General features: G+C 33.2%; 1 protein-coding gene across 4 annotated transcripts in view; it reads right to left on the reverse strand.

The window, feature by feature from the left end:
• LOC129797867 (lachesin-like) overlaps window positions 1–6,879 on the reverse strand; it is a 122,137-nt gene extending 115,258 nt beyond the window's left edge. For 2 of the 4 annotated variants that reach the window (XM_055853040.1, XM_055860208.1), the window contains exon 1: window positions 6,464–6,862. The gene's annotated coding sequence lies outside the window, so the exon portion shown is untranslated. Of the gene's footprint in view, window positions 1–6,463 lie in introns of all 4 variants that reach the window. The other 2 variants (XM_055844769.1, XM_055859393.1) reach the window with 2 other exon arrangements.
• Window positions 6,880–16,030: the final 9,151 nt, after the last annotated feature.

The raw sequence follows: 16,030 nt of genomic DNA on the forward strand, positions 1-16,030 counted from the left end.
TTGTTTATACTAAATAAGATAATTCAAATGAAATAATGTAAATTATTATGAATTTCATAATTCATTATTCTTCAATATTCGTTTTATTTCTTCTGTATTTCTGATTTACAAAGTGTATCAAATTTCGGCCAGCATGCAATTTCGGCCACGTCACTTGTTCTTAAAATTTCCATGAATTTCTAATGGAAAAAAGCACAAAAATGGCATTTTGACGAACGAGATGATATAAAAAGACTTTGGAAGAATTCCGGAAGAGCAAGGAACTATGAGAATCAAGATGTCCGAAATATTGCCCAATGCGATGTCTATACTTTAATTCATTTTCAAACGTACTAAGAATGATTTTAGAGAAAATAAAGATGATAAACTATCTACAAGGTTCTACGCAACACCCCTTAATAAGGAGCAACAAAAAGATCAATTTGTATTAAAAAATTTACACTTCAAGCTTAAGGCTTTGGCAATTACACGCAACTATGTCGAAATTTGATAGAATTATCTTACTTGTCTTTTTTCAAATTTAATAAGGATACGGTAAGAGGATGACAAGAATTTTAAAGTATAAAACCACTAGTAAAATGTTTCCTTCAGTAATATATCTCTAAATCTACGTCGGCATTAAAATTATTCATAAACTTTGCATTATTAACCTAAATTTTAGTTCCTGCTCATAATTTTCACAAATTCACATGATAAATAGAGTTCTTGTCACACTTTGAGGCAGGGATTGGGATTATTAAAAATTCAAAATCTGCTTAAGAAGCCAATGGGCAGCTTCAACCGTGCATAAATTTTAATTTAGCTCTCAGATAGTTTATAAACGTTTGGGAAATGGATTTAGAACAAAGACGTTCCCTATTATTTCCATTATAAAATCTCTTCCTCTTTTTGTTTGATTTTGCCTGGAGAAGAATTCGGACGTATCTTTTCATATTTGATCTTTTGATCATGCAAAATCTCAAACATGGCATTTCATTTGTGCAATTCAATCCACATGTCCCATTTCTAATTTATCCGCTCAGAGAAATCTGCAACCGCTTGGGATTAACTGACAATTTTCCTAATTGTTCTCAGTGTATTCTGCTCAAACATTCTGTAACTAAAACAAAAGCATTGAAAGCGAGGGATATTACACAAATTCTCGGCAATTTCAATTCCTGCCTTCTCGCCAAATTTATGTATCCCATAAAGTTATTAAAATGTGTATGCATTATCGCACATTTAATTTGGCTGAAAGGGCGGCAAAAGTGCGGGAAAACTTTTTCATTACTGACTTTTTCCAGGATTTTTTTTTTCTAGAGGAAAAACCCTCCTGCAGGCAAAAGTCATTGTGAAGCAGTTTAAAACAATTAAATAATATGGCGAATTGTTGTAGCATGAAAAGAGTTTTTTTTTAAGGTATAGGGGTTGGTTTTGGGATAATCTCTGGTTGGAGACAAGTAGAACAGAAAATTATTTTTCCCCACTAGATTTCAAACATTTGGGGCATTTGTACGACACTTTTCTCATTCTCAACTTCCCTTTTGGATTAATCTGCATGCAATTTCCTCCCCATGCAAGAATTTGATGACAAAAAGTTTTTGCAGAATTAACGACTACCAAATGGCGCTCAGTATATCCTCTGCATATATTAACATTATGGTTATGTGAACTTATGTAAATAGCATTGGCGAAAAGGTATGGGGACAATGTTTGTATCTTGGAGAGTTCAACTTTTTTTTCCTCAGAACCTCTAACAGCAATCTCATGTATTTTTGGCATTCTTCGCCCCATTATCTTCCCAACAGCAATTTCTGCACATCGCCAATGGTGATACTTTGCGGTGTAAGAAAAAACTGATGGAGGTTGAACATAAATATAGGATAGAAGGCAAGGTACTTAGACGATACATCCGCATTATTATTTATTTTCTTTCAAGACAGCAGTAAAAAAGTTTAGCCATTGGAAAAAAGATGAAATTAAAAAGTGTTCTTTTTACTTGGATTGAAAGTTTTGCCACGCGCTGTTTTTGAAAAGTTTGTTGGAACAATATCCTCTTAACAAAAAAAGCTAGGGTACGTGAACCAAATTCCGGCCAACTTGCAATTCCGGCCACTTTTTCTGTTTCTCGAATTTCCATGAATTTTTAGTTTTTGCATACTCTCTAGAGATTATATATAATACTCTTGCATACTCTTCGACAAACGAGATGATGTGAAACAGACATTGGAATAATTCCCGAAGAACATAAAACTTCGAAAAAGGAAGTGTCCGAAATAGGTCACCAAAGTTATGTCTACATTTTTGTTCATTTTAAAATATATTAAGAATGATTTTAGATAAAATTAAGACGATAAACTGTCTAAAAGGTTCCAAGCAATACTCCTTAAGAAGAAGAAATATAAAATTCAATTTGTATTAAAAATATTACATTTAAAACTTGAGACTTTGGCGCTTGCATGCAACTATGCCGAAATTTGGCACTTTGGAACACTTATCCTAGAGGATTACCTTTCAGAGTAGCATAAAAAGCATAAGAAATGACTATTATTTAATTCATAATTGTTAAAGAGAAGACCTATTTTTGTGAATAAAAATATATTATTATTATTCTTTTCATTATAAGCATTTTGATTCAATTTGAAATATTCTTAAGAAAATTTTGACTTTTGCTCTTTAACAAACATTATGAGGAATAATTCAAAACCATTGGTATATTTAGAAGAAAACTTGAGTCTGAATTACAAACATATCGGGATATATTAATCAGGTCCCTTAAATATAAACATCTGGAGGGTACGCCATTTCCAAGAGGGGAATTCTGTAACAGTATGATAATATCATATGACAAATTTTCGTTGTAAATTCGTGAGCAGGACAACATAAAATCCCACTGATCATCGAATGGTCACGTTAAAAGGTCTATGAAGCTTTTAGTAACTAAAATAAACGAATTTTTGATTAGTTCTTCCAAATTTCGCCCTTAAAAATTTTAAATTTGTCATATGGCATTGTCATACTGATATAGAAGACTCCTACAGAACAATATTTTGAACGATTTTTCCAAAAATGTAACGCATTTAGTGTTAAATGGACTTTCCCTAAATTATTAACAATAAGTTTACAAGATATGCGAACGATAGGTACAAAAAATGCCCAAAAATTTAAGATATTTTTGACAATACCAATGACTGAAAATTTTCGCTCTAATGAAAAATATTATGTTTGAGTATTGCAGTTTCTTTTTCCAAAATGGTTTTGCTTAAAAAAAATTGGAAATATAAAAAATATTTAAAATAAATTTTCAATATGAAAATTTAAAAACTCGCCATTTTTTAACTTAATAATTTACTATTTAGCAAATAGCTGTAGACTTGCAAAAAATATCCTAGATTCCTTCAACCTTCTTCTTTGCAATTACGTATAAACATAAGAAAACAATAACTTTAGATAGCCAGGAAAAATTATTTTCTTAATGGAACTCCGGTGTTCCAATCGTCCTTAAAGGGTTAAAAATGTTTGATCACAATACTCTACTCTTGTGCTTTATGGTAGCCAGTGAAAATAGTAAAGTATCTATTTTATAACTATTTGCCCCAGTCTCCTCAACCTATAAAAAATTACATCAATATGTGACTGCTAAAGGTCAAAGGAAGGGTCATTATTATGCGTTTCCAAATGAGGAACATATTACGAATTAAAAGCTAAACACAAACTTATTTTTTCTCATAAAAACCATTGATTCCTATAGATACTCTGAAATAAAGCTTTTACAGTAAAAAAAAAAAAGAGATTACAAGGATAATCGTTGGTTTGCTTTTTTACCACGATTATTTTTGAATACAAAAAACGCGTAATCCGAAAAAGTGTAACTTAAATTTTATGTAAAGGTAAACTGTGTAATCAACTGCGAATGATTACACCGTTGTGTACATTTTCTTACATATTTCATGTAAGATTACACAGTTTTCAGACAAAATGTGTACAAATTACACTAATGTGTATCAGTACACACGATTACATGCTTATGTAAAATTTACAATAAAAATCATGGTACAGTAGCTGAACATTTTTTACTGTGTTGTTAAACGGATAAAAAGATTTTCTTCATTTCAATTTTGTCAAAAGGATGTTGTTTACCGATTTGACAAAACCTTTTCTAAAATTTTATGTGGAAATACATTTTTTGGCAACTTTTTAAAAAGATCCACTCGGCCCCCAATTTAACAAAACTCTACCGTATTTTGTATGGAAGAAGATCCTTTTGACAAACTTTACTTGTTATTTGACAAAACTTTTTGTCAAAATATTGAAAAGGCCTCTCCGCATTGGAAGCAATCTTCTTCAAAAATCGTTTTTTTTTATGGGAAAATGTCAAAATCCCATCATACAACGAAATTTTTAAAGAAAATTGCTCCTAATGAGTAAAGCCTTTAAGATATTTATTTAAAAGAGTTTAATAAAATGTTGTGTATATTTTTGCATAAAGAGAAAATACGTAAATTATAAATTTTATAACTATCTTGTAAATACGTATTACGGCAATACATCTATTTTTTTTTTAATTCCAAATAGCAGGAAAATTAATTATATCGCTGGAAGCTTATCATCGTCAAAGCGATAAAAATTTTTAATTGCCAAAAAATTATTCACTTTCCGTTTGTATATTATCCTCATTGAACACATGTTATAAAATAGTCCTACAAAACTTTCAGTATGATTGCATTTTCTGATTACCTATAACATGGAATCATAAAAACTTTAGCCAAATACATAAAAACTACGGGATATAATTTCAACTTTGAATAATACTTAAATGGTAAACTTTTATCCAATTTTGGGAAATCAATGAATTGAAGCAACTTTTAATCAATAAACTATAACTAGTTGTAGGATACTTTAGTTACGTGTATGTGAAATGTTTATAAAGTTATTTAAGTTGCACTAGAGTGTTGGACATTTTTGAATACAACAATTATCACAATACAGGAGATTATTTATTTAAATCTACAACATTTATTACTAGTAAATTAGCACTTTGTTATACGTGTGATTTTATGAGACAATCAAACCTAAAAAAAAAATTAATATGCCAGTAAAAAAAATCGGAAATGGCCAATAAAATACTCCATTTTCACTAATAATTTATTCCATTATGGTCTAGATATAATGCAAAATCGATCAAAAATCGTTTTTAAAAATTATGCCTGATATGCCAAAAATATTCTACAGAATTTTTTTTTATTTATGATATCCATTTTAATGGCTGCAGCAGATTAGGCAGTATTTTGGCAAAGATGATAAAATAAAAATGAAATTTGGCCGGTATGTAAATAAGGCAGAAATCATAAATTCCAAATGATCAACAGTAGTGAAATATTCTTGGCACGAGAAAATAAAGAAATTATGAACTGTTTTGATATTTTTTTAATTTTACTGACCAATTTAATATACTAGGGGAAAGTACTCTCCCTTCGAACGTTCATGCCTTCGAATAATGTGAATTTTCTTTTATTTTTCCTAAGAGATTTACATATTTTCATTAGTTGGCTTATCATCAATTGTTAATAATTCCATGATATTTTATGTAAATCTCTTACGAAAAACAAAAGAAATTCACATTATTCGAAGGCATGAACGTTCGAAGAGAGAGTACTTTCCCTAATGCGCAATATTTTATTAGTTTTTATTAACGATATTAAATTATTTAATTTTGCAAAGAACTTTTGTATAGCGTCCAACCACCTTGAAACGGAAGTGAATACTCTTAGAATTTTAACAATAAACACCCACATCCTGGTGAGTGTTCGTCTTGGTGGTAATTCTTTGATAAATGGCCACGATAAGCAGTAAATATTAATTTCTGGTGCAAATGACTCCTGGTGACTGGCAAAGGTGCTCTGTTTGGGGGTGGAAGGGGCGAAAATAGGCAAATTGTAAAGTTGTAAAATTTTCAAGCATATTTAATGCCAAAGTTATTGTGATCTGTGGAGGGATGAAGATGAGCGAGAAAATGCTTTAGCGGGGGGAAAATGCTGTAAGCTCTCTCAAATATCTCAAGTTGACCCAATCTACTGAAAAGTTTCAAGTGCTTTTTAAACTTTTCCCCAACTGACGAGGTGTATAGTGTGGTATGATCGTATTTTTCCTCTTCCTGGAATTCACCTTCAACCTCTGCCACAAATAATTCTTCTGATTCTAAGCGGTGGAAGCTGAAGTGAGAACTTTTGGTGAATTCGTGAAATGGTATCAGTGCCCATGGAGGGAGTAAACTGTGTATACTTTCTTTTCTGTTCCCAAGGAAAGCATCTGTGAACTTCCTCTAGTAAGTTTTTCTCGTCCACCCAAGATGCCTCATAGAGAAAAAGATTTTCAAATTATCTACCCCAAACCCTGGTAAAATTCCTCGGTGTGTGTGCATGTAAATGGGAGAAGGAATTGTCACTCATGATATTTGCATTAATTGCTTAAAATAATATATTACACTTGAAGACATTTTAATCAAATAATTTTGGGTAATTAATTTTCACTTGGTAATAAATTTCATCACTTGACGACACACAGTGATGTTGTGGGGGGAAAAAGCCGCGTGTCTCTCAAACTTTTCACTAATGTAATCTCCGGGTGGATGTCTCGTGGAGCTTTTCAAAAGTTCACACACCGTGAAATCGAGCACCAAACTCTTCTGATTCACAGAAAAAAAAATTGTCCTGAAATTTGAATCCAAGGTAACGGACAAAATCACATTCACATTTATACCAACGAAATATATTTGAGATATTTTTACGCTTGCAAAAAGGGTTAAACCATTCAAAGACGTTCTTAGACGTCGAGAATGTATTATTGAAGAGACAAAGCTCTGTGGCACGATGCTTCTGTGGCAAAAGCTTGACGGAGACTGACACAGCTGAGGCGTCCAGCAGTCTAGTAGAGATTCGCAGGATGTGCGCACATCCCAAATGCGCGCTTCATCCCCTCAAAATTCCCAGAATCCAACCCCTCCGTGTGTATGTGTCCACCCCTCCCAAAATTACCCCACAGCCCAACCACCCACCCCCCTCAAAAGCTGATGCGTCGAATATGCGATGAGTGAAACTTTCCGATCTGTACTATCTCCCCAATTTCGGTGATGTGTGATTACTGTGGTAGTGGAGCCACACGCCAAAGAACCATTCGCCTCGGGTGCCAAAATCGACAAGGCTGGGCTACACCGGCTATACTCAGTGTCCGAATTATCATCAATTCCCCAGCAACGTGATTTACTGTCTACAATTAAATGCTATAATTCAGTTATAATATTTGCATTTTTGCCATTCTCAAACGAAGAATTCAGACAACTGTTGCGCTCCAGCACTTCCTGGCCAAAAAATATATAATACATGGCACGCGATGTAACGAGACTTTCACCCATCCAAATACAACGAATAACTTAATCGCAAGCAATAATGCTTTCCTCTGCACAATTTCTCTCCATCTACATTGGTGGCTTTTGCCATCCTCAGCATATTTATGACTTCATAAAAACAATGTGCTAAATTTTGTAAATCGCCAATTTGAATTATTGTATTGAGGGGAGAGCATGAGATATACGCCCAAGTTGGAGGGATTTGTGGCATTTTGATTTAACGGCTCGCAGAGTTGAAAGTGATTTGACTCTAAAGCCATTAATTGGTGTTTACGACTACCATTGTCATGTTGGAATTTTTACTCTTCATTTTTCATAAGGGATTTGCCAAAACAGAGTAGATCTTAGTCAAGTTTTAAGATGTTTCATTGAATTCTTATTAATTGGTTGGCTTTTTGCATTTTTACTGTTGTCAATGGAACTTTTTATTATCTTCTGAATTTCAAAAAAAAAGGACTAAAGCTTATATCAGCAAGAGTGACAAGGCATAGGTTCCATTACAAACTTCGACGGTGCGAGTGTCCGCGGGAGCACACCAACTTCTAGTGCAAGATTTCCTTTCCTTTTAGAAGTCATCTACCATGGGGCCTAGGACGACAGGGCATTCTTTCCATCAACGGTGAGTTCCTGATTCGAATAATAATACAGTAGGAACAATTATAGACTATGCAACACGATTTTTCGCACACGAATCTCATCGGTTTGGTAAAATCGAGTCTCCTGATCAGGAATCTGTTCTTGGTTTTGCTCCTATCCGTCACAATTTTCTTTAAGGAATCTACCAAACGTACCATGTGAGTTCCGTGTGCCAAAAAAAATTATTAATTTGTTGAATAGTATTACGAAGGAATCACACTGAATACAACAGCCATAAAGGTCATGATAAAAAGACGACATCTAGTGCGATAGAAAGTTGCATTCTCAGTGTGAATAGGGTTCCTAACCTAGGATCTTAATCTCAACGGGCCGACGAGCGATTCGAAGTATTTCCTGCTGAACGTTCATTAAAAAATTGGAAGGGACTCAACGATGAAGTGTTCAGAACGAGTTAAATAAAAGGAGTAAACTTGTCGTACAGCGGTATTCGGATAAGAGATTTAGCTTTATTTCTGAAAGTACTAAAATCCTAAAAATCAAGGAGAAGACCTCCTTCCGGATGCGTCAGTGGTCTTTCTTGTATTAGTTCTAATCCCTGAAAATAGAAACGCCACTGATGCACCTGAAAAAAAGTTATCTTAATTTTTAGAATTCTACCAGGGGCCTCTCAAGATTTCATTTTTCCATACGTTTTTGCATAGAGGCACTGAAGAGTATTGTCAAGTTTTCTCCTAAAAAGAGTTGACTTATCAGTCTGATATATTTCGAAATCGTGCATTAAAAAAGCTATCTAAAAATACATATTTCATAATGCTCGCCGAAATAATACAAGAACTACGAGGAAATTTCTTTAAGTCGCGGTGCAATATCTTCAAAATTTTTATAAGGAAAAGTGAAAAATATCTTCACTTTTTATTAGGCTTGATGGGATCCTGATTCTACACAACATCAGTTATAGTTCGAAGATCCTAAAGTCCTAAATAGCAAACTATTTTATTGTATTTTTACAAAATCTAATATGTAATTTCCCTCTAATAATTATATCCTGAGATAAGAAATTACAGAAGATAAGCTTTATGATTAAGCCTAGGTCTGACATCACCCCATTGTCCGTGAATTATCCTTTCACACTGTTTTCGGGTACATACTGGTTTACTAAGTGATTAAATCGATTCATAAATCATGAAAGCATTTCAAAATCGAAAACTGGTAAAGAAATGATCATTCAAGAATATTCTGGCGCACGAGTTACAAGCCTACAGAAAATAAAAAAAAAACAAGAAATTAAATAAATACAAAAAAGATAGGTCATTTACAATTATTTTACTGCTTTGTTACTTATTTCAAGCCCTTTCCAAAACAAAAAAAAATTTAATCAAATCAGTTGGAAATATAAGTTCTTTGGTGTGGTTCAACATTGATCTTAAAAATTCATAACCTGAAGTTCATATCTCTTACGGTTTGACCTCTAGTTGAGTTACAAATTTACGGACAGAAAAAAATTGAAAAAGATTAATCATTTACGGGTACTTTAACGATACATTACCGATAGTGACGCATGTAACCAGATCGTAAATCTCAAGATCGTTCCAAAAAATCTAAATATAGTCAAATTCATTTAAAAAGGCCCTGTAGGGTGATTAAACATTAACCTTCAACTATTCAAGATAGTATTTTTTTAGGTCATAGATGCTCGGATGAAATGTTCATCTTGACCATCTCCTAAACATACCTAAATATAAAAGAAATCGTAGGAGCAGTTTTCAAAATAAACCGAAAAATATGGTTTTGGATGACTTAGAGGGGTTCGGAATAAAAGAAAAAAATGTCTGAAGATAATGTGTCGTTTTAATGTGGGTCACCGAAGATCGAAAGCTGATAACTCTTCCGCAGTAGAGGAATTCTCTGTAACCATCTGACATTGCCATATGACAAATTTAAAATTTTTATGCATTAATTTCGAGAAAACTATTCGAAAATAATATTCATATTAATTATCTCTAAAGCGAGAGCTCCTTGAAATAGCGATTTGATGTTCATTGGCCTTTAGTGTCCTCCTGCTCCCAAGTTAACCACCAAAATTTGTCATACGACATTGTCATATCGTTACAGAATTCCCCTATAGGTCGGTCCAATGAAAATAATCACATGACGCGTTTTCGAGAAATCGAAAAAACACGGTTTTAGAGGGGGAAGGATTTGGGAAAAATGAGAGGCATGTGAATAGTCCTAAAGTCGAATTATGAGTGGAAGTTCCCTGAAAATTCGAATTCTCTATCTCTAACCGCTTGGCCTGTGCAGATGTCAACATACGGGCAAGCGAGCGGGCGGACGGTGCTGGCGTACAAACAGCATGAAATGATTTCTCAGAAATCATCTGAAAAGCGAAGATATGTGGAGAAAAACGGCCCTCGAGAAGAGGTAAAAAGAGGTAAAAATTTGGGAAAAATTTAAGAAAAAAATTGAGAGATTATATATACTGCACACCATGTAGAGTTCGGTCAGTAAAAAAACAGATAAATACACTGCTGCCACTAAAAGTTCGAGTAGTAGAATTCTCCAAAATTGTACAACAACGATGATGTAAAAGTTACTTTATAAAATTCTCCTACTCAAAAAATCTTGATACTTCTGATATCGAGCAATAAAAAATCACAACTGTAAGCACAACTTTCCAACCATGATTCAGACTTGTATCACGTCGTCACGAGTTTGAAAATTAAATTGAAATGTGAGAGTTAAAAACTCAAAAGTTTTGAATCATTCTGTAAAATGAAAAAAGTCCCTTCACGCAGTTTTATTTAATTGCTCCACGGGGACTCTCACAAATTTGACCACTTTTTGCACCTTTCCACCCAACTAAAGAACAAAAAAAAAAGCCATCTTAATTGAATTGGGGTAATTCACTTTTGCGGAAAACATATTTTATATCCTCTTAAGCGAATATCCGGTAAATAAGCTAAATTGAATTAGGAAAATTAACACAATAGAAAATTTTGTTGTCAGCAAGCGTTAAGAATTCTTGAGGTGTTTTTCTGCTAAAATTGCCATATTGTCTCCTTGGTTGAAAACATTTTTAAACTTTATACACTTCAAATGATTTAGAAATCGTTGAATGCGAACATTCTTATGGTATTTTTCTTGGAAAATTTACAAATATAAATATCACAAAAATCAATAATTTAAAACAGTCTTCTAAGAATTTCGATATAAATATACCCAAGATTTGGCTTCCCATTCACTAATTTGAGAGCTTCTGGAAAATATTGTTCCTAAGAGAAAACTGTATCATCTAGACTACACCACATTCGATTAAAATTTGATGTTCAAAATATTTTTTATGCTTTAGATATTTATTTAATACACACATATTGCATTTGACATTATGGCCCTTAATTTACAGATGTAATATTCTGAAATTATATATAATTGCTAAAAGTTTGTTGCAGTTCAATCTATTCCTCCCCCACAAACTTTAATTTAATTCGGCTTGGGGTGTTATTCTTTCAATTTTAAAAGAAGAATAACGAAGCTCATTTCATGTTTAACTAACCAAAGAAACTAAGAAAATTTGAGAACTATGCATATTTCCTTAATTTAAAATGATTCATAAATAATTTCAGAGTTTTTCTTAAGCTGAAGCTATAAAATAACAAAATTTAATTTTCAATAAAATTTAAATTACTTGTTCATTTCCGTTTAATTTTATTATGATTGAATAATTTAAAAGGTTTCAAGCAATTTTAAAACTTTATTCAAAGTTAATTTTGGCTAAATTGATGAAACCGTCAAAAACGGTTCTGATGTAGAACAGGTCAGAAAAACGATTTTCAAATATTTTTACAACGATTATTATAATATTCTTGCCCAGCTATAATATTTAGGGGAAAGCGCACTGCCTTCGGACTACTCAATTTTTTTCTATGTTCTTAATGGATTTGACCCATGGTCTTTTTCAGGAAATTTAAAGCATTAGGTAGGCTATCAAAATATAATATTATAATAGTTAAAATTCATTAAAAACATATTGAAAAAAAATGAGTTGTACGAAGCTTGAATCGTCCAAAGGTAGCGAATTTTCCCCTAAATAGTAATTATGCGAAATTCTTAAAACAAATAGATCTCTAGAGTTTTGATCATCAATGCTTATTTAATTACAACTCAGAACAGGCAATTATATTAGAGAATTGTCTTTTTTGCGGCCACTGTCGCCTTACTGTTGAAGATCAACCTGAAAAGTGAAAATTGTGGAAAAATGCTTCACAAAAATTAATTTAAAGTTAAAGTAATTTTGGTATATAAAGTATCAAATAGAGGTCGATTTCTCCTACTAAAATTCACAAGAAATATTTTTTGATTGTGTCTTTTAGCTTTTTGTAACACGGTCTCAAAATTCAATTTGTAATACATGCACAAACTACCCTATCCACCCCTAATTAAGGCATGTCCGTGATAAAACTATCCCCAAAGAAAGTGTTTAAAGAACAAAAACTACAGTATATTAAAAAGATTTTTTTTTAATTTCACTTCATTGTAAAATTACTTTTAGAACTAATTTTTTTATTCAAGTTTTTAATTAGCAAAATTTCGCAGCTTTCTTTTGATTCTTCTCATCAAGGCCTTCACAAGATCATCGCCGTGGTTCTTGACCATTTTATTCCACTCTGTCTCGATCGTGTCCTCGATGTAACAGGATTTGGCCTTCTTCTTCAGGTTCTTTTTGATAATAAGCACGATATCTCTCAATGGGATGAAAATTAGGGGTGTTTGGTAGGTTCGTCTCCCCACCCGGCAAATTCTGCAGAATTCTGCAGAAATTCGTCAGATTTGAATTACTAACTGCCGAAAAATCAGCAGAATTTCTGCAGAATTTTGTTCTAAGGTGGATCCGATCGTTGTATGAAAATTCTGCAGAATTTTCTGCAGAATTTCTATAGAAAATTTTAAAATTATCGGCAGAATTTCTTTAGAGTATTTAGATGATTTCTACATTTCTTCTACCCTTTCTAATGTTTCTAAACATTATTTTAACTACATAAAAATATGTATTTCAATTTATTTAAAATTCAATTTTTATTCAACAATTTTACGTGAATACTCTCTTTTTTTACAGTATTATTATAATGTTATAATACAATATTATTAAATCAGCCATAATAGAAAATACGAAGGGGAAGGAAATGGTTAGAAAACACGAAAGAAATTCGCGACGCTCACGAAGTCGCACGACTATACCGAAGCCACACGAAGTATCCGATTGAATGACAAGACACGTTAAAATTTCAAAAGTGCAGAATTGCAGATCGAAGTTTTGCTGGGTCCTTGGTCACGTAACGGACATCATTTTTCTCGCACCATCCTTTGGTTTCCTTTGAGCAATGATACGATGCAAAATCTGACCAGATGATCGGGGGTATGTTATGGCTTCTGTACTACAATACTACAACAGGTATTTTCAGAGGCATTCCGTGATGTAAACGGACGAGTTCATGGGTGCCCTGAATGAAAAACGTCTTGCTCTGACGTCCACATGCAGATCGTCATCCAAACCATGAAACTTGTCATAGTTTTAAAAAAGGTGACACCTCTTATCAAAATGTCACATGATTAAGAACACTTTTATCGTGGGCATATCTTAGTTTTGGTTTCAAATCTAATTTCTAGTGAATTTGAAGCAAATTGAGGTGATCTATAAAATAGATTCCCCAGAAGATCTATGCAAGATGCAAGCCATATTGCGACGATGCGTAGACCTCGAGGCAGATCTAGGACAAAGTGGCTGAATCAAATTCAGAATCTTGACTTGGAGCGCTTAGGGATCGAACGCGAACATCTTTTGGAAGTTGAAGAGGATCTACAAACGTGAGCTGCTAATTTGGATGTCACAGGCACGCGACCCCAATAGGGATAAGCTCTGTTGAAAATGATGATGATGATGAATCAAATCTGAAAATCCGGTTCTGATCGAGCACTAAAATAACGCAGTGAAAACCAATATTTTTGTAATCATGATTCTTTTTCTCATAAATTGGTAACGTAAAGTTCCATAGAGGAACCTAGGGCTTCTAGCAAGCGATAATTTCGGAATATCTTATTATGTATTCATCTTACACAGATAAAAGGATTATCTGTCCCCTGGCACAGGAAATCGAATGAAATGATTCTCACTGAATGCAATTTGAACTTTCAATTCAAACACGTTTAATTCCAGAAATTTCCAGGTGGCCTAAAGGTGATTCGAACCCGGGACTTGCATCGTAGAGTCAGTAGTCTATCACTTGACCCATTGGATACGCTACTCTTAAGAATAATAACAATAATAATAATAATAATTATTATTATTATTATTACTTTATTCAATCACAAGAATAGGGTCATTCCTTTTACAATTGTGATAATAAAAAAAATCAGAAAAAAGAGAAACATAAAAAAATAGTGAATGACGAGAATTTAGAATTAAGAGTGTTCAAGAAACAAACAAATTAATTGCTTCTAGGATCCAGCATGAAGATAGAAATTATGAATAGCAGCCGCAGAAATACGGTAATCACTCGGAAGAGAATTAAACAGAATGACGCCTTTTACAAAAAGCGACCGATAGAGGCAGTCATCTTGAACTTAATGTTAATCTTAATCTTAATAATAAATGTTGGCACAACATTCCATGAAGGAACAAGGCCTTCCCACAAGGGAATTTCTAGACATGCATTATTATTTTTTCTTGTACGTGGATTTTTTCTTTTTCTTGTGCCCGTGAAAACAAGTGCAGTGAAGCTCACTGGATGCAATTCGAACACCTTTAACGCCAGAAAAATTCCTGGTGACCTAAAGGGGATTCAGACCCGGGACACTTGCATCATACAGCGAGTGCTCTACCACTTGATCCATTGAGTGTCCCTACTCTTAAGAAACCTATCTTAAAATATCTTTCAAAAATATGCCTGGAATAAATCAGAACTCTTAAGTTATACGAATAAATCTAATTAGGTGTGAAGATTGTATAAGTTGAACAAGTTGAACAGTTATTTCTTCGCATCCTTTGAGACTCTGAGTATTAAAAGGAAAATATGGGTACTCTGGAAAAAACAAATTTTAATCTACAATTTGGAATCAATAATCCGCTTCTTGTACATGATAACAAACTAGGGGAATGTAGGCATAGTTCGCGCAGAGTGAACCTTTAAGCTCTGCGAATTTTCCCTTTGTTTGCAAAGAGCTAGGTCGTCATTTCTTAGGCATAAAATAGTTAATTAACATCATGAGATGAGAATGGTAAACCAGCTCTTTGCAAACAAAGAGGAAATTCTCATTGTTTGAAGGTTTACTGTGCGCGAACCGTGCCTACATTCCCCTAGCGATGTCTAATTCTGACATATATTCTGAAGGCGCATAGTGAAATTGGCTCACTGGATATGCTACAGTTCGGAAAGAGTTAAGCAAATTAGTTCATTGATACAAATCACAGATTTAAGAGATGCACAAAGGCGAAAAACAGTAATTCTTTATAATTTTTCGAATAAGCAGTTATACGGCTCGCACTGGAGGTCACAAGGCTTCAATCATTTGATAAATACTCAAATTTTCTTCAAGATTTTTTTTACGATAAGAGAAGTAAAACTTTGAAGTCACACAAAGTTAGAGGGAAATGAATTTTTGGAAGTCTTAATTTGTTCTTCGGCGACGCAATTTTTATAGAACTTTAGAACTTTTATTATAGGAAAACTTGTGGATAAAAAAAGGACGTTGGTAGTAAGTAGCGCTAAAGATACGTCTCATGCAAAGTGGCATTCGCAAATGAATGTCATATGTGTGGCAGATAGTGAAAATAGCATAATGATGATGAGGACTCTTGTACCACCTGAAGTAAATTTCAGGAAATAATGGAATGAAATCAACGTGTGAGATCTTTTGCCAAGAATCACACATGTACCAAATGCCAAAAGAGGCGTATTACAGCCACACAACATACCATCTAATCTCAATAATATTTCTTCCAATTTAACTATATACATTGCCATCCAAATTGGAACATGTATGAAAAAAAATAAT

The sequence above is a fragment of the Phlebotomus papatasi genome, chromosome 1 (assembly GCF_024763615.1).
Source record: "Phlebotomus papatasi isolate M1 chromosome 1, Ppap_2.1, whole genome shotgun sequence".
Taxonomy (NCBI): domain Eukaryota; kingdom Metazoa; phylum Arthropoda; class Insecta; order Diptera; family Psychodidae; genus Phlebotomus; species Phlebotomus papatasi.